The sequence below is a fragment of the Aptenodytes patagonicus genome, chromosome Z (genome assembly GCF_965638725.1).
Source record: "Aptenodytes patagonicus chromosome Z, bAptPat1.pri.cur, whole genome shotgun sequence".
Classification (NCBI taxonomy): Eukaryota; Metazoa; Chordata; class Aves; order Sphenisciformes; family Spheniscidae; genus Aptenodytes; species Aptenodytes patagonicus.
Genome location: NC_134982.1, coordinates 41,389,539 through 41,416,168, shown reverse-complemented (window position 1 = coordinate 41,416,168; position 26,630 = coordinate 41,389,539). Strand labels below are relative to the sequence as shown.

General features: G+C 40.6%; 1 long non-coding RNA gene across 1 annotated transcript; it reads left to right on the top strand.

Moving 5' to 3' along the window:
• The first annotated feature begins 2,537 nt into the window (after positions 1–2,537).
• Positions 2,538–26,430, top strand: LOC143173143 (uncharacterized). Its single transcript, XR_012997478.1, has 4 exons — positions 2,538–3,721; positions 7,537–7,701; positions 8,691–8,795; positions 26,080–26,430. It is a non-coding gene; the product is annotated as an uncharacterized LOC143173143 (long non-coding RNA).
• Positions 26,431–26,630: the final 200 nt, after the last annotated feature.

The window sequence follows — 26,630 nt, the reverse complement described above, 5'->3', positions numbered from 1 at the left end:
AGAGGGAATTAGAAGGTCATGCAAGCCTGGGTAGCGTGGGAAGAGAAAGAAGTCGAAAGAGAATAAAGCTTGTTATTTTAGACTTCCTGCTCACTCCAAGAGCAACACAGGGTACCTGATGGCTTCAAAACACTGTTAGTAGGTATAGGACGATGATTACTTGCTTTGTCACAGTAAACTAAGGGAAATAATTTTTTTTTAAGGCAGTGTTCCTGGGAAGTGGAAAACACATGGATTCATACAAGCATGGTACATTTTTCTTCAGGATAGAGCATCTTCAGCTGTAAAGTTCAAAGGTGCTTTAGATAAGTGTTCCGAGTAATTCAACTTTTCTTAAACGCCGTTTCTGCCATATTCTAGTGATACTCTAAGGCAACAGTATATTTGGGCATATATTTATGGGCCTCTAAAGCACTTAATCTGAAGAAAACAGCTAGAATTGGAATGTATGGCTCTATGGGAAATACACCACAGGAATCGTTAGAAAGTTTTTTTGCCTGATGTGTCTTCTAGAGCTCATCTTTTTCCTCGTTTGTCAGAAGGATGTCTCCTGAGACCCAAAAGCTTCAGGTAAATGGAATTGCACAGTGCTGCAGCGTAGCACGCTCTGCAGACGTATAGGGCACTTTGCTTGCTGCAGAAGGCTGCTGTTGTGCTATGGAACAGCAGCCGCTCTGTAACCAGTGTTTGGAATAATGCCCCTGTTATCTGCAGTGTTTGGGCTGGTAGTTCCTACTTGGTGGTACAAAATAGTTTCGACTATTACAAGAAAACATTTAAGCACAGCTTCCTGATCTATGATGTAGAAGAGAAGTCTTCTGAGATCACTGCTCTCAAGACTTTCCGAGAGTTGGATAACTTTATGACTTTGAGGGGAAAACTGAAAAAAGAAGTTGAGATGTGTATTATTTTCCCCTTGCAGAGATTTTATGACCGTAACCAAAATGGAGGATGACAGTAAATCTCACTGTAAAAATAAAAGTTGGTCTACTAGTAGCCCTGGAGAGTAATTTCAACCTCTCTTACAATGGCAGGGCATAGGATGAAGACAGAACACTTTCAACTGAAAGCCATTACCTTCTCTGGCTTTTTCCAAGGTGTCGTGGTTTAACCCCAGTCAGCAACTAAGTACCACACAGCTGCTCGCTCACCCTCCCCACCCCGAGTGCGATGGGGGAGAGAATGGGAAGAGCAAAAGCAAGAAAACTCATGGGTTGAGATAAGAACAGCTTAATACTTGAAATATAATAATAATAATAATAATAATAATAATAATAATGAAAATTGTAATGGAAAGTAAAAAAACAAGAGAGAGAGAGAAAAACAAACAAATGAAAAAAACAAAAAAGGGAAAGGGAAAGAAAATAATTTGATGTAACCAATTACCACCCGCCAACCGACACAGTCAGTCCCTGAGCAGCGATTGCTGCCCCCCGGCCAACTCCCCCCAGCTTATATACTGAGCAATGACGTCATATGGTATGGAATATCCCTTTGGCCAGTTTGGGTCAGCTGTCCTGGCTGTGCCCCCTCCTGGCTTCTTGCTGGCAGGGCATGAGAAGCTGAAAAGTCCTTGACTAGTGTAAGCACTGCTCATCAGCAACTAAAACATCGGTGTGTTATCCACATTATTCTCATCCCAAATCCAAAACACAGCACTGTACCAGCTACTAGGAAGAAAATTAACTCTATCCCAGCCGAAACCAGGACAGTATCCACCCCTTACTCTATACCATCTACGTCATGCCCAGGTCCCACACTCTCCAATACATTCCCATTAATCACTACTACTTTTCCTGTCTTTTAGTATATATACACACAGATATCATTCCCTTAGCCTATGGGCCATCCCTCTAAAATATCTGTTGAGTTCATATAGTCCATGACTTTGGGCTCCACCTGTCATAACAGTCCTTCAGGGCAGGAGAGATGGTGTGTGGTGTTGGGTTGTTGCATGCTGAAGCCAGTTCTGGTTCCATTATCACTGTGCTTTGCTCAGTTCCATCAAAGTTCTTTCTTCATTAATCTGTGTGATTCTTACTGTAATACCATTGATATGACATATAGTTGCCATAGAAGTGATGATATACAATGTTATATATCGATTAACATCATAGAATTTGATTTATTGACTATTCTCACCCAAAATCAAACCCCCTTGAGGTACACATCAGACTTGCCCATCCTCCCGCATCACCCACCAAGTGCACCCAGGTCCTTGAGCAAAAGCAGTCCCACGGGTGGGTTTGCCTTTGCCCGAGGCAGGAATAACCCAGACTGTCTTCCCCAGCCTATTTTTTATGATCACTACAGGGACTTTATCCCCTTCTACAGTACGTAGAAGTTCTGACTGGGCAGGGCCAGCTCGATTGGCAGATCCCCTCGTGTTGACTGACCAGGTGGATTTGGCTAAATGTGTATCCCAGTGTTTGAATGTCCCACCACCCATTGCTCTCAGCGTAGTCTTTAACAGTCCATCGTATCGTTCGATTTTCCCGGAGGCTGGTGGATGATAGGGGATGTGATACACCCACTCGATGTCGTGCTCTTTGGCCCGGGTGTCTATGAGGTTTTTTTGGAAGTGAGTCCCGTTGTCTGACTCAATTCTTTCTGGGGTGCCATGTCACCACAAGACCTGCTTTTCAAGGCCCAGGATAGTGTTCTGGGCAGCAGCATGGGGCACGGGATATGCCCCATATCATTACTGCTTCTCAGTTTCCTTTCCTCAGCGTGCTAACGGCACCTCAGTCTTGTCCAGACTCATTTTAACTTTCAGAACTTAATGGGTTCACAAAGACATGTCAGTTCATGGGCTATTCTGCATAGTATGCCTGCTTGTTGTGCAAGCCCTCGCATCCTGGTCTCATATGTCTCATTTTCACCCCTTAGGAACTCTCTTTAATATTTTGGTACTTTAATACTTCTGTGTTTTTTTTTCTGAAGGTGCTTTAAATAGTTTTGTATCAAGGGATTACTCGGTGGCTGGCTTGGCTACTAGTTTAGTTTCTCTAATTGCTGCATTATTTTAAAACAAAAATTGATATGCAGAATATAATCCATAGTTTGATAGCCTACACTTCGGACTGGCAAACTGTATCTAACCGCAGGGACTACAGATTTCTGTATCCATCTGTTTTCTGCAACACTGCAAGGAAGAAGCCCAGGTGTTTGTGTTACCCAAAGCACTGCAGTTGTTTAAGTTACTAAGATAATCTAAATCAGTGATCTCCAAAGTGGGGTGTGCGAGATGATCCATTGGGGTGCAGGAAGAAAATACTAGAACTTCAGTAACGCATGTATGTAACTTACTTATAAATAAATATGTGTATACTGGGTGTGCGTGCTCAAAAATGTTTTACTAATAGGGGTGCATGATCAAAAAAGTTTGGAGATCACTGATCTAAATGATGTCAGTCAATCACATCCACCACACCTGGTCGCTATAAGAAAATAATTTCACAGCATTCACAGAATTAGCACTGTGTTGTGCACCAAGAAGTGCCTCAGATCTCATACATATTTAGTTGTGTTTGAAAAAATACATAGATTCTTTCATAAAGTAATTACTAAAGCTTTTTAACCAAGACTCAAATATATTGCAAGCATTGATCATATTGTATTAAGCATTGATTGTTCAGCTTTAAGCACATCAAATTGGAGACCTTTCTCTACCTCCTGAATCTTTTTCCGGAATCTTCTGCTGCCAGTCCATGGGGACAAGGTACGTGCCAAAACACGAGTATACAGTATGAGTTGGGGATATGCTATTTGTATCTCAGTCTGTCTAAAATCTGTTGCACAGACTAAATCTTGGCTTTATGAACATAGTTAAGTTTTACATAAGTAAAGTATGCAATTTGTAGAATGTTGTATGAGTAGAGACAGATGAGCATTTTCATAAAAAATACTACTTTCCAAATTATTCATCAGAAGCTGTTGCCTGATGAAAAATAAAGTTTACATAATTTCACTAGCAACATTATCAGCCATGTGTCCTGAAATGGATATATGCATTGTTCATTTACTGAGATCTTTGTTGCTGGTAAATGAGTTTTATAGCATTTTTGATAATGAATATAAATAATAAATAGATTCATTTCAAATCTCGTAAACAACTTCAATTTTTTTCATGGTTTTCAAAAATTTTTCTACTATTGGTCTGTGTAATGCCCTTGAGATCTCTCTTTAGTTTTCCCTAGTTGCTTCATATTTTGCATCATGTTCTTTCATGTTCTCTGTTTCAGTCTTGGCTGTCTATGAGTTCTTTGAAAAAGGAGCGTGTTACACTTAAATACACACATCAATAAAATAAAAAAGAAAAGCCCTTGTGTTGTATCAGAAGTGTATGTGGGAGATAAATCAGATTCTCAGTCAATTTCCTGATGTCTTAGGTTAGGGTTTTGGCAAAATTTTTTTTTTTTTTTTTTTTTTTTTTTTTGTTAACAGACCTTCCTTTCAGCTGGGTTGAAAAATGACATAGGTAAATACACAAATCTTAAAGACTTCTTTTTCAATTTTTCATTTTCTTGGACCCAATTCTGGTTGTAGTTACATCAGTAAAGATTCGGAATAGCTGAACGATAACTGGTAAAAAGTGCTTAAGAAACACTAACATTTGAAAAGTAGAAAATCTCTGCATGGTTTTAATTCTTGTTGCATCACAGTCAAAAGTACAAATTCCAGTGACTTTTATGTACTCTTACTGTAAACTGGGGTGAGAGCAGAATTATGGCAATGCTGAGCACTGTTGAAGATGTCATTCTGAAGTGTTAGCAAATTATACAAAAGCATCTGTTGGCTGCTGGGGTTTTTGGTGTGGTTTTTTTTTTAATTTTTATTTTTAATGGGTCAGGAGGACAGACTGTTTGCTTTGTTCAGCCACGTGTCTTCCTCACAATGATTGTTCAGCCATGTATCTTCCTCACAATGATTTTCCTGAGAAGACTGTGGTACTGGTGGTGTACATCCACTTCTCTTGATAATCTTAATTTTCTAGATTTTTTTTCTACATTTAAATAGGAATCAGATATGGTCACTCAGGCTGCAGGGAATTCCTGCTCAATCTGCTATTTTATTTAATCTGACAGTGAAACATTGCCTCCATTTTCCTTGTCAGATTTCTCTGTATTTTTGGGCATCTCGTGAGCAAAGATCAAACTGTACTTGTGGTGTGGTATGGACCACACATCCTGATACAGAAAGCCTGAAGCGTGACCAGGTCTCAGTCCTGGTGAATCAACAAATATGTTTTCATTTTTCACAAAGGAGGCAAGTATTTACAAGTGGATGTTGTGTCTGTAGTGTTGATAGATGATGAGGTAAGAAGGCTGAGGTAGGCAGAGAAGCTGCATTATGAAAGCAGGTGGATCTGCAGTGCTTGTTTGTTCAATAAGCAGAGTAATGTCCTGATTTGTGTAATGCAGTTGGTGGTGGCCAAATTCTTTGAGTCTGTGTAGCTGTACAGACCCTGATAGGCTACCCAGCTCTACTTACGGACAAAGTTTGCCTTCTTAATACAGTTCTTTGTGTCTGACATAAATGTAAATGAACCCTTTTTGACCAATATTGGGGCATATCTGATATGAAAAATAATTTCTTCAGGGCACAGCAATTATTCAGATTTCTGTGTGACATAAAAAGACTCCTGCACTAAGGGAAGGACTTCATTTGGAGCAGGTCACCTTTCTATCTTTTCAGAGTGGGATTCTTTTGAGCTAATTTGGATATGTGGCTTATAATTTGCTTACCACAGAGATGTAAATATTTGGCAGGACACCACTGGTAATGGTCTATGAATCTCCTCATTCAGTTTAAGGAAGAAAAAAAAAAAAAAAACCCACAAACAACACAACTTTAACTCTCTCCTCACAGGAGTTTTCAGAACAATACCATTTTTGTTTTCTCTGATGCTGGGAAGAGCTCAGGGATAATTCATCGATTTGCTCAGAAAATAACTTCTAATCTCCATTCCCTATATCCCAAGACTTTCATGTGCTGTTCTATGGGAACCCCATGAGTGCCATAGTATTGGGTCAAAACCAACCTATAGTAAATTTCCTCAGAGAATGAAAATTGTGACTGTGAATGGGTGGAACCATAAAAGAAATTTACCCTTTTAAGCTGCTTAGATCCTTCACACAAAAGAGCCCCAGGAATTCTTATGCCTTGGAGCTAAGACCGGATCAATGAAATAGAATGGAAAAAGCTTTACATCTGCTGCCATATGGAGACTCACGCAATACTAGCAAAGTTGTAATGAACAGGTTTCCAGGGTGTTGGGTGCATAGAAGCCAAATTTATTTTATGACTAATATGGAGCATTTAAAAGGCTGGAGTTTTAAAGGCATAGCTGAAACTTGTGTATCAGGATGAAAATGTTCCCCAGTAACAGGGATAAGAAAGAGTCCTGCTAACTTCAGAAGACTATAGATCATGTGAAGCATTACTCAGAGTTACTGGTCTTTGAAAATTTGCTTCCTGCTTAAGTTTTCAACAGTGCTTAACTGAGGGATAGGAATTATGCTAACTTTTCACTGAGAGTGAAAGATACCTTTTGTGGGATAAGCTATCGATAGCCCCCAATTCTAAGAGTTATTCATATTATTATTTTCTTTGATAGCATTACTTACATTGTGTATTATGTGTTATTTATAGTTTTATTTGGATCTCAAATAAGCTAGATATGGGTACATAAAAATCCACGTAATTTGTAGACAAAAAAAATAGTATTTGTTACACAAAGTAAAATAATAAATATAATTTGACTTCAAAGGAAAATAAATAGTTTAAAAGCAATACTTGTGTGCTCTCAAAATAAACTAAACCACAACATGTTCAGACATTTAAGATGGGCATACATTTAAATAGAAATAATACGTGTTTTAAGAGAAGTAAGAGAGTGGGGGCTGATTTTCTCATCAATACACACTCTTGTTTACATCTTTGCACTGAGGAGAGACTACTTCAGTACTGGGAACTTAAAAGCAGTTTGAGCTTTGGTTCAATTCTCAGGTATCTAAAAATGGTGTCCACAAATACATGCATGCCTGCAAAACTGGATGAAAAGTGATTAGTACACACATAATTTCTCTCTGCAAACCTAGTGTTTTTTATGTTAAAATGCTTTTCTGGGACAGTAAGGACCAACCAAAAATTTGGTCTATATTGTATAAAGCGTATCACCTTCAGAATGCACTGGTAAAAAAGTTGCTTTGTGAAACTGAAAGCATACATGCACCCTTTTTAACTAAAAAGCTAACACTGTTCTGAGATCCTGCTTATTATTCTGGATTTTTAAAATGTTCTGTGGCATGTGGAAAATGCAGTTATAGTACTTCGATGTGCTGTAGTGTATGCATGTATGTGAAATGGCATGGTAGCACCTATTGCAGTTTTAAGGTGACTTAATAGGCATTTCTCTGTAACCACATAGTTACTCATTAGTAGAGTTTCATTAACTGATAACACCAAATTTATAGGTAACACTAGATTTGCAAGCACTCCAGAAAGCTAAAATGCCTCCATTGTATCCCCTAGTATTTCTGCTGTAACTCACACAGAGGTTAAAACACTACTTCTCCAGAGAAGCTAGCAGTCTGGTGGGTACCCAGAATGAGATATCCTTTAAAGAAGATGATTTGGCAAAGTTCCTGTAAGCCAAACCTTGAACATGAGCCTAATGTGTCCTTCAAGGTATCCAAGGTATGACACCTAGAGATCCATCTAGTCAAAATTCCTAAAAGCTTTTGAAAATCTTAAGTGACTTTTAAGAGATATGTAGCAACTCAGGAAAACTGAGATGTGTATTAGTATAATTTCAACAGCCGCTGGTTTCATGTAGTGGCCAGTTTGGGCTTCTGCAAATGAATTCTTTGCATGCCAGTCCAGTGTTCTTGCTGTGGAGCCACAGAAGATGTTTACTTAAGTTGTGAATTTAAAAACATTCATTAAGATCTTCCACTCACAAGCCATTTGCCTCAGACTCTTTTCACAAGTGTCTGTCTGCTTGTTTTGGCAAGTCTTTATACTCTCTGTAACTTAGTCAACTTTAAAAGCTTTGTAAGTGTAAACAAATGCAGGTAATTTTCATTAAGACGTGAGTTTATCAGTTGTGTTTCATTTCCAGAAGTAAAAGCTTTTTCCTTTTGGAAAAAGCACGCAACCGCTGCTGAGAATGCAGTTTGAAACATAATGAATATGCAAAATTAGCAAATCTAAGAAAGCATTTCCTTCATCGTACTCCAAAGGCACCACAAGCCTAGAGAAAACTTCGTGTTACTTGCCTCTTTATTTCTCAGCAGTAGGAGATTTCTTTGTCTATGCATTCCTGACCCTTTCCAGGTATCTGATGGCATCAGTTTCTAACTTTTGCTTTTCCCTTTGATATTCTTACTACAAGTAAAATAATAAAGAGAATTTGTTTATAAAAGAATAAAGATAGTGTTTACCCAGGCTTGAGTATAAGACAATGATGATACAGAAGGGCATGCAGATGCAGCAGGGAAAACTGTCTACCCAGGTTCACTTGCCAGACTGTCCTGCCATTTTGGGAAATGCTGCATGCTTCCTTGCATTTTAATCAGAAATAATAAAAAAAGCCAGTGATCGCAACATTGGTCTATAATGTTGTCACATAAAAGGCATAGCCATTTTCCTGCTGATCATCTCATTGCATTTACTTCTTCTTTTAGAAAGCCCCAGCTGCTAGGGAGAAGATGCATTTCACTCCTCCGCTGAAGAGGGCCTGCTGTACTGGGATCAAAGTGGGAATTACACTGAACACTTCTAGAAAGCAGGTCAGTACCTAAATATGGATTTATGTACCTAACTTTAGTTGAATATGTTGACCTAAGAGATCAGGACAAGGATACACTTTATGACAGTGGGAAAATCAAAGAAGGACCCCAGGAGCCTTGGTGCCCTGCGATTTGTTTAATTCCTAGGAGACTGCTTCAGTACTCACAGTACTCCTCCTTGTAAAAGGTGAGCCCAGCCCGCCCATGCTAGTTCACAGAAACTCCGTTAAATCTGTTGCTAGACATTGTACAATCCTGAGAAGCAAATTTACTGGTACGAATGAGTCTCTTCATGGCATTGGATCACTATTTTTACTGTGCAGATTGGCAGAGACTGGACAGTTTAGTTACTCTGCCATTGGATAAGTTTGATCACTTGATAATCTGGAGATTGAAGGCTGAAGAGGCAGGGAGAATCTCCTCTGAGAGCTGGCATTCAGTCTGGAAGTACTAAGGGAGATTTCCAGACCTATCCTGAGCAACGCTAGTGATACCTCCCCAGGCACTTTGGCTTCATTCACCATGGCCCATCAGTGGTCTTGCATAGTCTGTCATCATAGGCCTGAAAATGCCTATTGGCTTTTTGTTAAATTAACATTCCAACAATATAATATAATAATAATAATAATAATAATAATAATAATAATAATAATAATAATAATAATAATAAAGCAGCTGTGTAATAAAGATTTGTCCATATGGGAAAATATATAATTTACCAGAACTCCAAGGAAGTATTCATTCGTCAGACTATAATCATCTTTTCTTGCTTCTTTTTGCAGTATGTCTAAGCATCCTGTATATCCTATACATCTTTTCATCCTGTTAGGTTTTCAGTACCTGGGCTTAATTTACTTGTTTTATGAACTTTTGAATTTTTAGCATTGTTCCTTCTGTTGGATTTCTACTGTTGATAACCTTCCTATTACCCTCTGTTTTTAGCATCACATTTTATTTTTTAAGTCTCATGGTTTATGACTAAGGCAGATTTTAAAGCTAGATAGCCACCGAGGTGTTTACTGAAGATTTGTCAGACTGCACTGAACTCTTGGGGCTTTGGATTCTCAGTCCTGTGGGAACTGAGGTCCTTGCTTGTCCATCCAATTTTGTGTCCACAAGGTCACGGTAATGGCACTTCCAGAACATTTGCAGTGCTTTTTCAGAAGACCTCCTCTCTACCATCAGTATCTCATCAGAAGGAAGCTGTGCCAGGTCCTTTTGTACACATTGAACAAAGCCTTCTTTTCAGTGTATTGCAACTAGGCGCACATAAGAGAAACTAATATTATTTTTTTTTCCTGGGAAGAGATCCAGTCATCAGGTACCTTTCTTAAGTGGTCAGTTTTCAGCAAGTAATTGAATGTCATCTTGTTAACCTGCTCTCTTCCCTTCTCTCCTAGTAGTCAAGCTATTTGTTGAAGGAGGTGAGTTATCTCACCGACATCTTTCCATTTCACTTGATTTATCACTTCAACATTTGAAAAGCACAGTAGAGCATAATTACACCCAAGAGTGTAGTTTAATATTGAAAACATTTCTTTCCTTTCCATTGCTACAAAGGAACCAGCTTTTGCAAGACAAAGGCAATACACCTATGAGCAGTGTTTTGAAGAAAATGATTACTACAGCTCATAAAATATGAAACAAAGATACATACGGAGTATGGAAGAGCTCCATGAAGTCTGATTTCACTAGCAAAAAAGAAAGTTACGTCTAAAGTATAACTAATAATCTAAGATTATATTTGTGTCATCTTTCTTTTTTTAAACTGATAGCTTTATACTTGGGAATTCTTCACTGCTCCAGTCCACAGAAAGTGATAAAACCAGCTGGTGGATATTTAAGTAGACAGCCCGTTAATAAGGTCTGCGGGTACAACTGCTAATGCTGAGACCCTATTTTTCAGCTGCCTCTTAGCCAAATTAGTGATTAGATAACTGTGGGGCAAGTTTATGCTACAGATGTGTCTTGGCGGTATTATCTCAGACTGAATCTGTGCTACTCTGTGGTGCCAGCACTTTTATAATGACAAAACTATGTTTTTATCCATGTGGCTTCTTTCATTTGTAAGAGGAATAGGGGAGAGGTTTTATTATACTAGTGCCAGAGGTACTTTGCTGGAACAGGAGTGATTTGTCAGGATAATATAGCAAGCTTTGTGTAAGGGGAAGCTTTCTCTGGCAAAGACAGAGATGTCTGCATTGTAACCTGTTTGTAGATTTACCACTGGCATCTTGTAATTTGTTTTGATTCACTTTGCAATCTTAACCTTCTTCCCATGTCCTTTGAAAATTAAGAAACCATTTGAGATCAAAAGTGCTTTACTAATGTCAGTGGAAAAGCAAAATCTTTGAAAAAAATAAAAGAGAGTTAAGAGTGGAAGTGCTGCCGTGTGGGATGGGCTTACCAGGGAGAAAGGAGATCGGACAGGGAACCTGGGCACCCCTGTGCTACTGAGGTGGTGCGGTGCATGCAGGCAGACTGGGAGTCTGCCAGGAAATCCACTAATTAAACATTTCTACTTGCCTAAACGTGGCCAGCTAACAGGTCATATCTGCCACTTTCTGTTTCTTCCCCAGGGCTGTTCATCAGGTACAAACTGGGACGATGCGCTGAGGTCCAGGGTTCAGTTTGGGGGCCCACTTCACTTGAGGCACAAAGTGCATGGCCCAGTTAGTTGACCTGCATGGCCCAGTTAGTTGAGCTGCATACTTATCAATATTGGAGCTATAATGAGGAAAGTGGAATTGAAGCCAAGTATTGGTAGGATCAAAGCTGGGTGGGGGGGAAGGAGGGCACGTAGGAAATTGGCTGTGTCGTTCAAAGAACCAAAAGAAACATAAATGTGATTGTCCTCAGTCTCAAAATGATGACCCCAAAGTAGTTCAAATGATGTAACTGAGATTAAGAAATAATTGTAAAAGATGACAGCCAATGGAGGAGTACAATTGGGGCTGGTATATTATCACATATGTAACTTGGCTCCTTTTGTAATTGATGGTGAAACTCTCACTGACTGTACTGGAGCAAAATATAAACAATATTGAGTGTTGCATACTTGCAATTAGGACAACAGAAGAGGGCCAAAGTCAGATAAATGCAGCATTTACTGAGCCTAACTGGAACCTGTGGAAATACCTGTGGGCAGAAGATACCAAATACCAGTTGTTCTCTTTCGGGGAGGCTGATTTTATGGCTAACAGGTAATGAAGATAAGTACTTCTTCCAAAGGAAGGCACCAAAGATGCAAAGATGCCAAAGCATAGAAAATGACATTAACAGTCTCAGGACACCAGGGCATCAGGGCATCCGAACCATGAGGAGATTATAATCCGCGTTTTGTCATTCTCTGCTTCTGTTTGCTATACCCTGGGAAAAATACCAATGTTTTGTTATTAAAGGAAACAGTGTGTTTACCTTCTACACTTGAGGCTGTCTATCCCAGAACATTTTGAAGATTGCTAGTCTAAGTGCAGCAAGCATTAAGGTCATTACTGATAAAATTATAAAGGAATATAAAGTAACAAAACAGTAGTAATGACAGGAAAATACAAAATCTGTAGAAATTCTACCTACAGATTTTCCTAGTGTAACTCTTGCTTGTAGTTTCAGCCTCTCAGAGCAATTCCCATGGAAAACAACACTGGCGTGAACTTTTTGGTCATAATATCTCACCTTGCCCTTCCAACAGACACTTAGAAGAAAGTTTTGTGGCTGAGTATTGGGCATCAATCACTTCCCTCTGCACAGCAAAATTAACACAAGTGCTGTGTGGAGTTACATTGGTTTCTTCTGCTATAAATTCAGGTTCTGGGACTCTGCCCTGTGGCAAAAAGGCAAGAAAGAGGAGCCAGACCTTTCTGTGGGTGCAGGTAAGCACTGCTGCCAGCCAGGGCACAAGCAGGGGATTGCCCACGGCTGGCGAGGCTGTGTGTGGGTCAGTCCAGGGCAACCTTTTGGTGACCGCCTGCCGGAGATTTGATTTATATGGCTGGCAAGGCAGTATTATAGAAGCAACAGGGAAGGTCCTGCCTGAGCAGCTCTTCCTCTGTTTGCTCAACAACACAATGGGAAAATCCTTATGGTGTTTGCTTACCCACAGCCTAACCAGCTTAGCTGGCTTTATTTCAGTTTAGGCTTTAGCAGTCTCTCAAAGGTGCTAAGCTGTATTGACTGAGCTACACTGAGTGGAAAATAAATCCTTTTTTAGGTTTCTAGCCTGGGCCTAGATTTGATGAGTCTAGTGCATGGGAAATAGGGATGGGGTAAGTTGGGAAAGGTTTCAAGTATGATACCAGTGATATTTCTGTGGAGATCCTGAGAATGGCCCAAGTGACTTGGGACCTCTCTATTTGGGAGTGTACCAGAAGCTTTTCGTTGATGATATATGGAGATTTTCTAAGATGTGTCCCCCATAAACCTTTAGTGAAAATAGGATCATGGAAAGGCAGTGGTGAGGTAAAGCATGGCTCTGTCATCTGCCTTCTCATGTTGGCCGTTGCCTGCCCAGGATTTGTGCCCCACTTTCATGTGGTGGCCAGAGCATTACTACTCCATCTACTTCTTTTCTCATCTTCTCACAGTCTTGCAGTCCTCCATAGCAGAGGGTCATGACAAATCTGTCCATGTCCCCCTCCTGTGATACAGAAATCGCAACAACCCTGCCATTTAACTCACACATTCAATGTATTTGCTTTCATTCATACTTGTATGAAGGCTCTCTACTCAGGCTTTAGAGCAGCCCTGCAGCAATTAGCAGAAATACTGACAAATTAAAAACCAGCTGCACCAAATGAAAATGTTGTAGCTTATGACTTAGAAACTCAGCTTGGCACATCCACTGCTTAACTGATTTATTTTACGATTCCCTTTATAAAGAGAGAGCCAGTGTACACTCAAGCCCATCACTGATTTTTGGTTTTCTCCAATTGCCTTGCTGCTGCTATTAAATAGCCAGGAATCAGTGAGTGCGTCTGGCCTGACTCCTGGCGGAGCAGATGAATGTGAATGTGTCGAGTCCTTTTCCAGCTTGCAGCTGTTTTGTAGCAGCGCTGGTGTGTGTTCTAGGAACAAAAGCAGACAAAAGGTTGGCTTGTCTGCACACACCGCCTTTTCTCATGTCTGGATTTGGGCAGGAGGGTAGTGGAAGGCTTTCCACACTTCTGGCTCCCGTCTCTCCTTTGTGCAAGGACTCTGCTCATTTCGACTGTAAAATTGGTCACGCTTGTAAGTGCTTGTGCCAAGCCAGGGGGTTAGTGACTTTGGGGAGGTTACAGTCATGAACTGTGGCTTTTGTTAAAGGAAATGAATGGACTGCTGGCCGGCTACAGGCTTCAAACTGCAGAGAAGAGATACGCAGAGCCCAGTGCGCTGTGTTTGTTTGCCTTTGGTTGGCATTTTACCTGGTGCCAGTGTCTGGACACTCTGCTTGCTCCTCTTCCCCTAATCAAAATTTCAAATTATTCTCACAGTGTAGGCAGTGGATTTTGTATGACACGTTGCTTGATTTCTCCTCCCTACCTTTTACCTGCTGTTATATTCTGGAGAAAAGATACAACTCCTTACTACTCTCACATCCGAAATGCCTTTTGGGAAGATTTGTCACCCTCCCTTCTTTTCCTGCTTTTAGCCCTGGACGTCAAGCCCCATCCCCATGTGACTGTGGTATATCTAACTATTCCTTCTTTTAATTGTGGAGTGTAAAAATGTCTCTCTCTTTGCCTTTTTGTGTTCAGAATAGTGTTAAATTACATCACTAATGGTATCAGTGTGTAGGTGGAGCACAGGGGAAGCCAACCTATTGCACAGTAATGCAGGGATGACAAAAGGGCCGTATGGGGCTCTGGTCACACCCTGTCAATTGAAGGAGTTACCTGGCAGCTCAAAGGGGCTAGTGGCAGAAATAATCCTGTGGACTATCTTTCTAGAAACCACAGTATTATTAAAATGTGCATTTAACTGAGTCCCAAAAGGGTCAAATGATAAGAACAAACCAGCTGCAAAGGTTTATATTCATCTTTGACGTGCAGTCAATTTGCAAATAGTCTCTGTTTCTGTCTTCATGTCTGTAATTACTGTGAGTCACTGTATGTCTGACATGCAATGCAAATTACTAGGCCAGATTAAATTTTGGAGTACCTAAACCAGCAGATTTTAATGTGTTGATTTTCATCTACATCTCCAAAGATGACAACCTTTTTTTTTTCCCCCCAATATTCATGATTTTTGGTATATGGTGCTGCTTATATTACTGAAATGAAAAACTTTGGTGAAGCCTTACAGCATATTCTAACTTTGGGGATCATGACACCATTAATCCACACATTGATTCATGTCTGATGTAAGATGAACTCTAACTGGTTGGGGGAATGGACAGGAGCTCTATGTTAGTGTTTATCACCCACTGAAGAATCTTAGCATCTGCTAATAACAATTTTGATTTTTCTGAAAATTATCTGTGTGCTATCTTCATCAGTTTCCCTTGGCTCAGGAACTCCAGTGTTTCACTAAATATTTTTTCATCTGCTTTTTCTAAGGTTACATGAACACTTTCTAATTTTCATGCTTTTTCAGTTCTCAGTGACCCTGAAACTAATCTTTTTCTAACTGGGAAATTTGGATTTCAGATTGTATTTGAAAGCAAAATAGATATGTCCTGCAGTTATTTTTTGGAATTTTGCTATCATTAAAACAACACAAAATTCGGTCTTCTGTATAGACATAGCACTTTAGGGGAAAAAGTTGTCACACATTAGAGAAGCTTGTGGTTTGATCTAAGTATTGAAAATCTGCTTTTGTGTTTTATTTTAAGCTACTTTATACTGCAAGAAATCAAGCTCATGAGATTAAAAGGTTATCCTGAAGAAGTCACATTGCATGCCTGAAATCACCCAGCTGTTACAACAAGCCTTTCCAAACCAGTGACAAATGACAAAACACTGTAGTAACACTCAGGCATGCTGACCTTGTGACCTTTGGTCTTGCACTTGTTTTAGATGCTTTCAAAGTATTTCAGGTTGACCTGTTTTTTTAGGATCCATCATGGGTGGCAATGTCCAGTTTGTGAGTGTTACCATCAGCTGGTTCTCTCTTTTTGCTGAGTAACTTAATGGGAAATATTATGTCATTATGTATTAGTAGGATCTCTGCATGTTAGAGTTTGACTTACAACCAGGCTAGCAAATCCCATGGATGGAAACAAGGATTGTTAAGCAAACTTCCTGAATTTGGTAGCAGGAGGAACCAAAGAGCTGGAGATATGCCTGTGAATCTGTGTTAGATGTGCATTACAGAGAAATCACCCATCTTACTGTAGCAGACTCCCTTTGCTGAATTGCTGAGCCTTGTGCATGTTCACCTCTGCAGAAAGGAGGGAAGATGCTGGTACATTTGTGAGGAGCTTCTGGTGTTGTTTAGCAATAGTGGCTTCATTCATCAGCTCAGCAGAATTTTGCTAAGTAAGACAAGAGCTTACAGGAGAAGTTCTTGTACTGGAAACGCGGCTCCCAGGTATCAGCAACCAGACTAGGTTTTCAATGAAAGAACTGGGAGTTAAGACATACGTTTTCTAGGAAGAAGGTTTGTGGTTATTTTATGAAATTCTAAAGTGAGTGCTAATCAGTGTACCTTTTCGTGGTCACTGTAACCATAGCATTTTGCTCGACTTTAGGAACAGGCAGACTTCATGGAACTGGAAACTTTGCAAATTAATGTAAGTTGCTACTTTCTTTTTTCCCTACAAAATTATTTAGAGTAGTTTAAAAATCCATGTTTTTCAAGGTTGTCTTTGAAGTCAGTTTTTAAAAAAAATGATGCTTTCCATACAGCCACAAGCAAAGCTGACAGTGGATACATTGCAGTCCAGAAAGCTCCAAGAAAGAAACATGAACATTATGAAACCTAGTATTTAAAAGTTGGGGTTGCTGGGCCAGCCTTAGTTCAGGACCCTTGAGGTTATGCATTATGCTAGCAGCTTTAATTATATTGTTGCATACATTTTTTCTACTCAAAATTTTGCCTACCATTATGCAAACATTTATGAACCTTTCAGTGTTTGGCTTTGCATTGTTAAATTTTCTCTCACATCAGGCTTTTCTTATGGTGTTGAGGAAGCTGGAAATGTGGGGATGTAATTTCCTGGGATTTTTAAAAAGGAAGTCACCCCTTAAGCTGAAGAAATCATCTTCTTGAGCTCTTCTGACCACCTTTCATATGGGTCCTTAGCAGAGACAAGGAATCCTAACACTTTTCTCATCTGTTTGAACTAAAGGAGTGACTGGTAGCGGTAGAAGCCCAAGACTTAAGTTTCCTAAAATGCTAAACAGCAAAATCAGAGATGTGTGAAGCAGCCTGGGCTACTGGCCCCTCTTCCTGGATGACATACAATGCTCGCCCTTTTCCTCTCCTTTTCCAGGCTGGGAGGCTGAATATAAATTTGAAGATGCTCCAAGAAGAATCAAAGTTCCAGACCCAAAATACTGGATTAGTTTCAGTTTGTTCTGCCAGCGAACACAGCCTTTGTTCTTGCAGCAGATGAATAGCTTTTCAGTTGGATGGGAATCGCGTTCAGCCTTTTCAGTTCTCTCTGAGGGATGCTGTCTTGAGCCTCCCCTATGAGGAGCTAAGCACTCACACTTTTCAGGAGCTGCTGAACTTCTCAGAGGACCCAGACCATGTAGTAAATGACAAAGTATTTTTCTAATGAAAAGAATATGTTGGAGGAGAAAATAAATTAGTATTTAAACAAAGCCCTTGAGACAGCCTAGGACACTGTTCTTAAAGAAGGGCAGGCATTTGAAAAGACTCAGAGGAACAATGAGAACATATTTTTAAAATAAAAATCTCATGGGAAAAGATCTTTGGGGTCGAGAGGATGGAATACAGATTTCGGCTCCACCAGCTGTAATTAAAACCGTAAGCTTCTGTTGGGATCCTATTAAAAGAAATCCAGGAATCCTTATGGAAATCATTATTCAACCTCTTGGTGCACCACTGAAAGAGAGAAGAAAGCTGCAGTGTCACAAGTTGCTCCACATGGGCAAACTCCTTTCCCCACCATGAGCTCCACTGATTTTACTAATTATTAGGGTAATGTCTTAAAGGGAGATAACCAGCAGCTTTGGGGAACCTTGGTGCTTGGTTTGGTCTCTGCTTTACAGTTTTACCAACATAGACTTATGTTGGCTGGGGATGTTTTACGATGATGGTGACAGCACTAGAGTGGGTCTGGCAAGCCAAGCAAATGGACTGTGCTGCGGCACGAGGAGGAGCTCTGCCCAGCCTGGCGCCTTCACTGTGCCGCTGTAGTGAATCTGATCGGTGCATCACTCCATACGCTGTGCAACAGGGCTATGCTGGCTTTCCCATGCGTGCATGGAGGTGAGGAGTGCTGGCTTCACTCCCCAGACCTGTGCTCCAGCATGGCAGAGTCCTGCGCCTGCATCAGCCCATCCATGGTCCCCATCAGGGGCGTACGCACCCGTCCCACTACAGCAACTTGCAGCATGGAGGTCTCATAGTGTACAAGGAGAGATGGTGTCAAACCATGAGTGCCTGCAGAGATCCTCCAGCACTTATAAGTGGTGCCTGCTTATAATTGATAAGGATCTAGCTCTTTGAATGTTGAAACTGTATAGGTAAGAGATGTGCTATGAAAAGGGTGTCCTCTTTGACCATTATAACTTTAATAATCTCTTCTTTAACCTTCTCTTTTTTGAAAATGCGTAGGCAGCCATTGTCTCAGGAAAAGAGAGAGACCGAGAGCAAAAGATGTCCAGTGAAAGGGGTTTTATTTTCTTCTCTTTCTTGCCATGAAAGAGTTCATTGTTCCACCTCCACAGTTCATTGCTGGCTGTGGAGAAAGGAGCAAATTACTGAGTGCAGGCAGAGGAGAAGAATGGTATTGAACTGAATGAACAGGGTTTTCATCACGACAAGAACTGGCCAGATAAGAAATCAGTTGATTTGTGTCAGATGGCTGATGTTATATTTTAATATTCCAGTAGTGACCATGCTATCTCTGATGCCTTTTGGAACTGTTTGTACTTTGATTTAATCTGGAATTAGAGCTTTCAAACAGATTCAGTAAGCCCCTGGGGGGAACAGTTACTTGTCAGCTGTGATTACATTTAATTAGTGCAAATGGGAAATTTGCCATTTTCCCCCTTAATCATAGCTCACCAAGCTCTATTGAGTCTTTTGGGGGGTCTGTATTGCCTTTTGATTCTCTGGATTATATTATACTACCATATTATTGATATGAAGTTTTATAGCAATTACTGTTGACACAGAAAAAGGTATAATACCAGACAATGTAAAAAATTCTCCCTTCTGCATTATACAGAGAATAAATTTATTTTCCTTTCTCTATGTACAAAAATAGCAGTGAAGAAATGTGGCTGAACAAATGAAGGTGAATTGGTATTGTTTCTTCTAGTAATTTTGACAGCACTTTCTAGATGGGAATTTTTACCAGTAGAACTATATTGATCTAATTATAGTGCTGTAGTTATGCTGGAATAAATCCCCATGTGAGCAGTCTTAGTCAGGAAGGAGAGTGTTCATGCAAGGATTTATGCTGATACAGCTCTACTGAGATAATTATACCAACATTGTTTGACCCATAAATTTCTCCATATAGATAAAATGCTTAGCACAAATGCCTAGCTCAGAGATCCACACCCAATATACAGCGAGACTTGGAGTTACCTGCAATGGGGTGCTGGAGAGTGGCTCAACTACCCACCCTTTTGTTCCACGTATCTATCAGTTCCTCTGCTGAGCTTTAACCGTTAAAGCTTCTCATCATCATCTGGGAAGGCTCTTCATCAGTGAAACAATATAGATGCTTCACAATATGTTGTCCAATACAGTATATTTTTTCCTCACAATATATGGCATTTACTGAGCAAAAACAAATTGGGAGACATCTGTAGCTAATTTTAGTCTGGAGGAGAGGAGTGGAATTTTCAGGGATGTCTGTAGGCCAGGGACATTAACAATGACATGGGCAATGTGTATTTCACGTAAATTGGTTAAAAATCTGTAGGTGGTGCTGCTGTAGGCTGGATAGTTACTATGACAGTATGTGCAAATAGCGTGATGGCTGATTTATGTGCAAAGTCATGATTAATTTCAAGTGGGTTTGTAGGTCTGCATTTACGTTTGACCTCCTTTTCTGTTTCACAAGAACAATTTTGTGATAGAATTTGGTCTTCATTAACTCTTAATAAATACTTTCAGTTGATTTCAGTGTTGCATGACCAGATCCTAGCAGCATGGACAGCACAACAAGGAAAGATTAACTTTGTGGATCAATATTGATTGTACCTGGGGACTTTTGTGCATGCTGAATTTACTTGATAGTAACTCAAGCTGCCTTGATGTAAAAAGATCTGCATGTAGGCAGCATATTCCCCTAGTTTAACCTAAGTGCCAGCTGCTATATTGCTGTTTTTTGTGTTTGGCTTTGCTATCATAAAATCAGAATGATGAGCAGCAGAATTTACATTCAAAGTGCATCAGAGTGTTCCTGGAACACTGCTGCTAAACGGTGCACATCTGCAAAAAAATGTTTGGTAACCTATGTGAGCACGATGAAATGAAGGAGGCAGGCTTGGGTTTGGAGGGGTTGCACATGGAGGACCATCAAAAAGGCAGCAGGGCAAGGAGGCAAAACCTAAGAATTGCTGAAGAAGGAAAATTGCTATAATCAGGGAACTGGGAAGGCATTGCAGAAGCAGATCTTGTGGATAAATAAACTAACAAAGCATGCTTTCTTGTTGCTCTTCTACTTCCTCCTCTTTGGTGTCTAACTGCTTTTACATTAACCTGAAGTCTCATCAGCGGCAGGCTCTGAAAACCCTGTGTGTGAGGAACAGCTGCCCATAAGAACCTGTGACTCAGAAACTCCAATAATAGCTGGGAAAAAGAAGAGGCATTGTCAAGCAAAGCAACAGGTTTCTTTCATCTGTATTAATAATATATTATGTGTGATCGCTTTAGGCAGCTGATACTGCTCCAGAGCATACAAGCTCAGTGGTAACTGTACCAGATGTCCCACCTAGATGCAGAGACTACGGAGTGGACAGTCTGCGTGGAAGGGGCGCCATTCTGAGCTGAGGGCACTACACAGGCGGCATTGTAATGGAGGTTATGTTTACCCTGCAGAGCAAATGTCCTTTGGGGTCTACCTCCCAGGTCCTGACCCTATGATCACCTAGATCAGTGGAGCTCTTGGACAGCGCTGTGATTTCATTCTGGCCTCTGTGCTTGGATTTCCCTTGTGTGGAAAGCAGTACATAGTGGATGCTGTGGGCTGTATTCGTCCTGACATGGCATTGCCATGCAGCTGGGTGTTCATCTAGGCTCCTGCAAAGGATCCAGGGCCCCACGATACGGTCATAGCACATACAAACCCTGCTCCCCACTGTCACATCTAGGCCCAGCTGATAGATTATAGGCAAAGAGTATTGAAGCAGTTAAGAAATATCCCTGTTGCTAAATACAAATCAGGTTTGCATTTGCATTTACTTTAATTAGAAATATTTATCTTGTACATTGACATTGTTCCACTTAATGAACTTTCCTTTCTTTATACCATGAGAAGTGAGAGAGTGAAGGCAATGAGAGAGTAGAAAAACAAAGTGAATCAGGGTGAAGCTATATGGTGCAGTGCTTCAAAGGAAATAGCAAATCAGAGGTGTATACAGGCAGTCTTCACGGTGCTGGACACTGGAAAGCGTTCAGCAAACTTAGGGGCTGGTGAGATATTTCCCGCTGCTCTGCAAAGGATCAGTACAAGGGCTGGTGCTGCTGGGCAGTGAATTTTGCTGAGGATTTCCCTTTGACAGGCATGAATGACTGTCTCCTGCAAGGAACATACCTTGAAGTGTCATAACCCTTCAGCTAGTGTTTCCTTCTGTAGTGAAAACAGTGGCCCATGGAAGCTGAGTTGCTTTGATTCCTCTGGAGGTGAAGCTGGTGCTTCATGAACTCCTTCAGCCTCTGTGGTTCTCGAGTGGGCTCCAAGAGGCAACAAGGAACCTTGAATCCAAAGATTAAAGTTTCCAAACTGAGAACTCTCTAATCCTACAGTTCAAGCCCCCACTGTTTGCACAGCATGTAAGCAGCTGCAGTTTAAGGAAGACAGACGTATTTGTTCAAATGTGATTTGATTTTCTCTTTTTGCCCATTAAACCAAATGCTCCTGGCCAGAGAGAGCTCTTCTTCCATTCTTTTAAGAAAATACCATTTGACAAAGTATTTGAGGAGGTATTCCACAGAGAGTAGCCACCATTTCTTTGAACCAATAGGCCAAAACGCTTAAATAGATCACATAGCAAAGGTACACTTACCAGCTTTTTGTCAGTAAGTTTATCTCCTACCACTGTACCCTCAATAAGGCACACTGCAGGTGCATGGGCCCAGGAGAGCATGGGCCTTGGCTAGTGGTGTCACACCCCATAAGCTAGGACAAGTGACCCAATATGTTAGTCAAAGCCTCTTTTGCTAAATGAATGTCTATGTGTCTATGTGAAACATCCCTGATACTGTATCCCCAGCAATTCTCCCTTAGGAGGTGGCATCTCCTGCTGCCCTCAAACTGCCTGGAAAATTGGTGTCTTTCTACCTCTGCAATGCTTCCTATACTGCTCCAGACAATATTGCAGCCAACACATCAGAATTGGGTTCTGAGGTTGATACTGCACACCAGGGATCACTGTTTCCCAAAAGCATGCTCTGTTTTTACCCTGCAGCTGCTTTGGTGACTGTTAGACACTTCCTGGTATAAGCAAGTCTTCATCAGCTGTGGTAGCTGGAAGAAAACAGGAAGACTCAGAAGATAGGAAAGCAGACAGTAATGACCGTGCATCTAAACAGTGAGTAGCAATCTTGAGGACTGCGGAGGGCAAGGCAGTGGCAATATCTGTAATTCAAGGGATGTGCCCACCTTCATCACAACAGCTCCGCTTGTCAGGCTGTCAGCACTGTATTGGTTAGCACCTGTAGGCAACAATGGAGCATCATGAACTTCTAGGTGCTATAGGTACTTGCAGGAGGTCTCCTGTGTTTATGTTCCTGTTACTGAAGTGCACAGATCTTTGTCTTCTGCAGCCACGGGTTGCTCTGGGTCTGCAGCACCAACTGCTTCTCCCTGACAATGCCTCTTTATTGCTCCCAGAACAACAATGTGCTAAAGGAAGCTATTCTGTGTTGTCCTCACTGAAGCAGCTACCCAGGCTTCTCTTTCCCTGGCTTCATGCTTGTGCTCTTTCCTGGGCAGCTGCAGATGAGACAGAGGAACCTGTGATTGTGGCCACTAAAGCCACTGTCACAGCTGTTGACTAGCACAGTGCTTGGCTTGCGGCCAGCTTGCAGTGATCAACATCACGTCAAATGTACACATGCCATGTGTGTAGTGCGTCTGCCTGACTATCAGACTGAAATATGAGTTGCCTCTATGGTGGTTGTGGCTGTTCACTGGTGCTGGCTGTTCAAAGGAGTCAGATCACAAGGTGGCAGGAGAACTTCCCAGGATTTTTCTTGTGTGATCCTGGTGGGGCACAGCAGTTTTCAGTTGCTTCATGGCCCACATCCAACTGCTAGAAAAATGCCACCGTGAATGGAGGTCAGCGCTGTTATAAGCAAGTGAAGCCACCAGAGGAAACCTTCCTTATCTGAAAGCACTAACTCACTGTAAAATGAAAGCTATTAGGATGCCGCCATTGCATGCCTGCTCAGATGGCGCGCTTAAAATGAAGTACATCATCTTGATGTAACCCAAAGAAAGCAGACAAACTCTAAACCTTTTTCTGTATTGGGCTGGCTTGGGTTGGTGTCACTGAAATAAATGGGCTTGCCCAAGTAAGCTGTTTATTCATTGCAACTGCTCTAGACTGCTTTTTAGAGAGGTGTTGACTTGTTTGACGTGATCCCAAAGCTAGAATAATTCTGGGCACGACACTAGAATTTAGCTTCTCTTTAGCAAATAAAATTATATAGGCATTCAACAGTCTGGGAGTACTCCTGCCTTTTTGCACCAAGGTTCCAGCTATAAGCTGGTGGTGAAGTCTAACAACATTATTTCATTACCACAATATCTGGGAAAAAACTACCTAGGATTAGCTACCAATTCCAGACTAATTATGCTAAATAAAAGTTGTGTTGTCTTCCCAGTTCTGTTCCAAGTTATGGCCTAAGTACAGAATGGCAAGATTTGTGTATTGCCATAAAATGCCACAGACCAGAGTTACGACCATGTCAGGGTATGGAGGCTGAGCTGCCAGGACTGCTGAACACCATCGCAGTACTCAGAGATGCTGCTGGGCCAGGAGACTGCAAATTCCCTTAACGCTAATTCAGAAAGCCTGCCAGCAAATGGCTGGAAAATGAAGGACATCTATCTCACTGCTTCATTATTGCTGCACAAATGTCACAATTCTTTTTCCTCAGCAGCTCTGTGAGGAAAATGATAACTTAAGTGCATGAAAATAAAACCAGGCTGCCACTCTGAACACTGGTAGAGCCAATGCTGAGATGAGAGTAATAACTGGGAGCAAACTCCTTTCCTCTGTTTACAATTTTCTTGTCTTCATTTCATTTTCCAGCTTTCTTTGTAATGAAAACCAAAATTTAATAAAAAGAAGCCACATTTGCTGAGTTTGACTATTGTGAATTAGAATTACTTTTTGTCTTAGCTGCTGCTTACTTTTTTGCTATACATTACATAAGACCACAATTTCAATCCTCTCCCAAACTGCATGAAAGAAGACTACGTGTGTGTATGCATGTGTGTGTGTGTGTTCAAACTGTCTTTTCTCTGTGTGTGGTGAGAGCATGCCAAGCACATTGTCATCATTACCAAAATACAAATGAATAAAAATAACACAATATGCAATAATCTATTTTACATGTGCATGGGGTGTGCACGCAGATCGTATTGGTGCAGCTTAGCAGCCCAAGCTTTAAAGCTTTGTTCTTCAGTGTCTTGACACAAAGCTTTCTGTAAACTATGTTGTACACTGATGCCTTGTTACTTAATTTTGCAAAATATCAAGACGCCATGTATCTTCCCCATGTATCTCCCTGGGTAAGAGGAAGCAGGTATTAGGATCTTTCAGTAATGAGTGGCTCCGTTGGAGGAGTGGAGAGAAATACAGCAATTAGAAATTTGCAGTATCTGGTTCATATTGAACATTAGCCCTAATTCTGAAAATACTTGTTGTATGATGAATGAACACATTTTCAAAGTTCAGGGCCCTTTACTGTCCTTCCTTGAACTGACATGAGAAAACAAAACCCTGGGCAATTTTCCTTCTCCAAGGCTACTACAGCTTCTCTCTGTTCTCTCAGGAACATAGGATTTGCTTGGACTCTCTTAAAAATAATATCGTAAGTATAAACAGTTAAAGGTGGAACCTAACCTACCACATCAGCACTGTTTGACTCCATGCTAATGCTGAACTTTTCTTATGGCTGACGGTGCAGTTCTTCTTTGAATCCTAGCAGTTGTCACAGTCCCTTGGGGAATTGTTATTAAAATGTAAATGTTGCTTAATACTTAGAACCATGATAAGTCTCTGTGGAACTATAACATTACAGGCAGTTTTGCACAAGTGTCTTTTAAATGACAGCAGAGCACCCCTCTTTCTTCCATTCAGAATTGATTAGAAAACTCCCTCACACGCATCTTCCCTGCTTTTAAGCTAGAACATGATGTGTTTTTCTCTCTCTTGAATAAAATTTATTTTAAGGAGGTGTGCGCAATGGGTTTATGCATGTGCTAAATTGGAAAATATTTATACTTACATTCAGAACATGTTGGGGTTCACTCAGGGGCGTACACTGTATGTACTTTGGTATACATGAAAGGAACAGAATAAGAATGTATTTACCATATATCTAGACTGGCATTTACTATGGCTGAACAAAGCAAAAATAAAATGTGCAAGACTACATTTCTGACAAGCTTTCTGTTGGAAAATGCGCAGTAAAAGTGTGTAAATATCAAAATTCTGAAGAAATCAAGCCTATTTTGCTGGCTGGAACTTCTCTTTAAAAAAGTGAACAGGAAAATGTTTGAACCATATGAAGATTTTCCAATCAATATTTAAGCTGAAAATCTACAGTGTTTCATAAATGACTTTTCATTTCAAGTATTAAGCATGTGTACAATATACCTTATTATAGATATATAATGCAATATAACTGTTGAAAAATTGACATTAATACAGGATGATATTAAGATGTTTTGACCATTCCAACACTTCCCTCTTCTCCCCAGGTCCTGGAATTTCCTTCCTGAAGAATTTTCAAATTTTGGGTTGTTGGCCATACAAAGGCATAAAAAGTGAAAATCCTTCATATAACTTAATTCCTGGCACTGCTCAGTAATAGTGATGACTGCTGTATTGACAGAGCTTTGGTGGTGGTAATAGATTGGATATAACTCTTCAAAGAAAGTGGAAGAAACTGATTTGAGACAGCCACAATCTAGAAAATATGTTTTAGGGAACAAGCTAGCACAAGACTAGATGCACTAAAATGGCTTTCCTATCTTTTACTTTTCTGATTCTGTGACACTGTACTGTGTGCTGTTAACCTATTAAAATAAACTTTGAGTGCTCACCATCGATTTCCAGCCTTACAGTCAGTAACAGCAAAATGAGGTGTGTTGCTCATGCTCAGACTGCTGCCTGGCACCAGCGGGTGTGCTGTGGTCTGACACTGTCAGGAGATCGTAAACCACCATTCTGAGCCTCCCTCCCAAGGCCACCATGTAATTTAGGAGATAACTACTGAGTAGTAAGATTTTCTTTTTCTCACCTTCCTGTG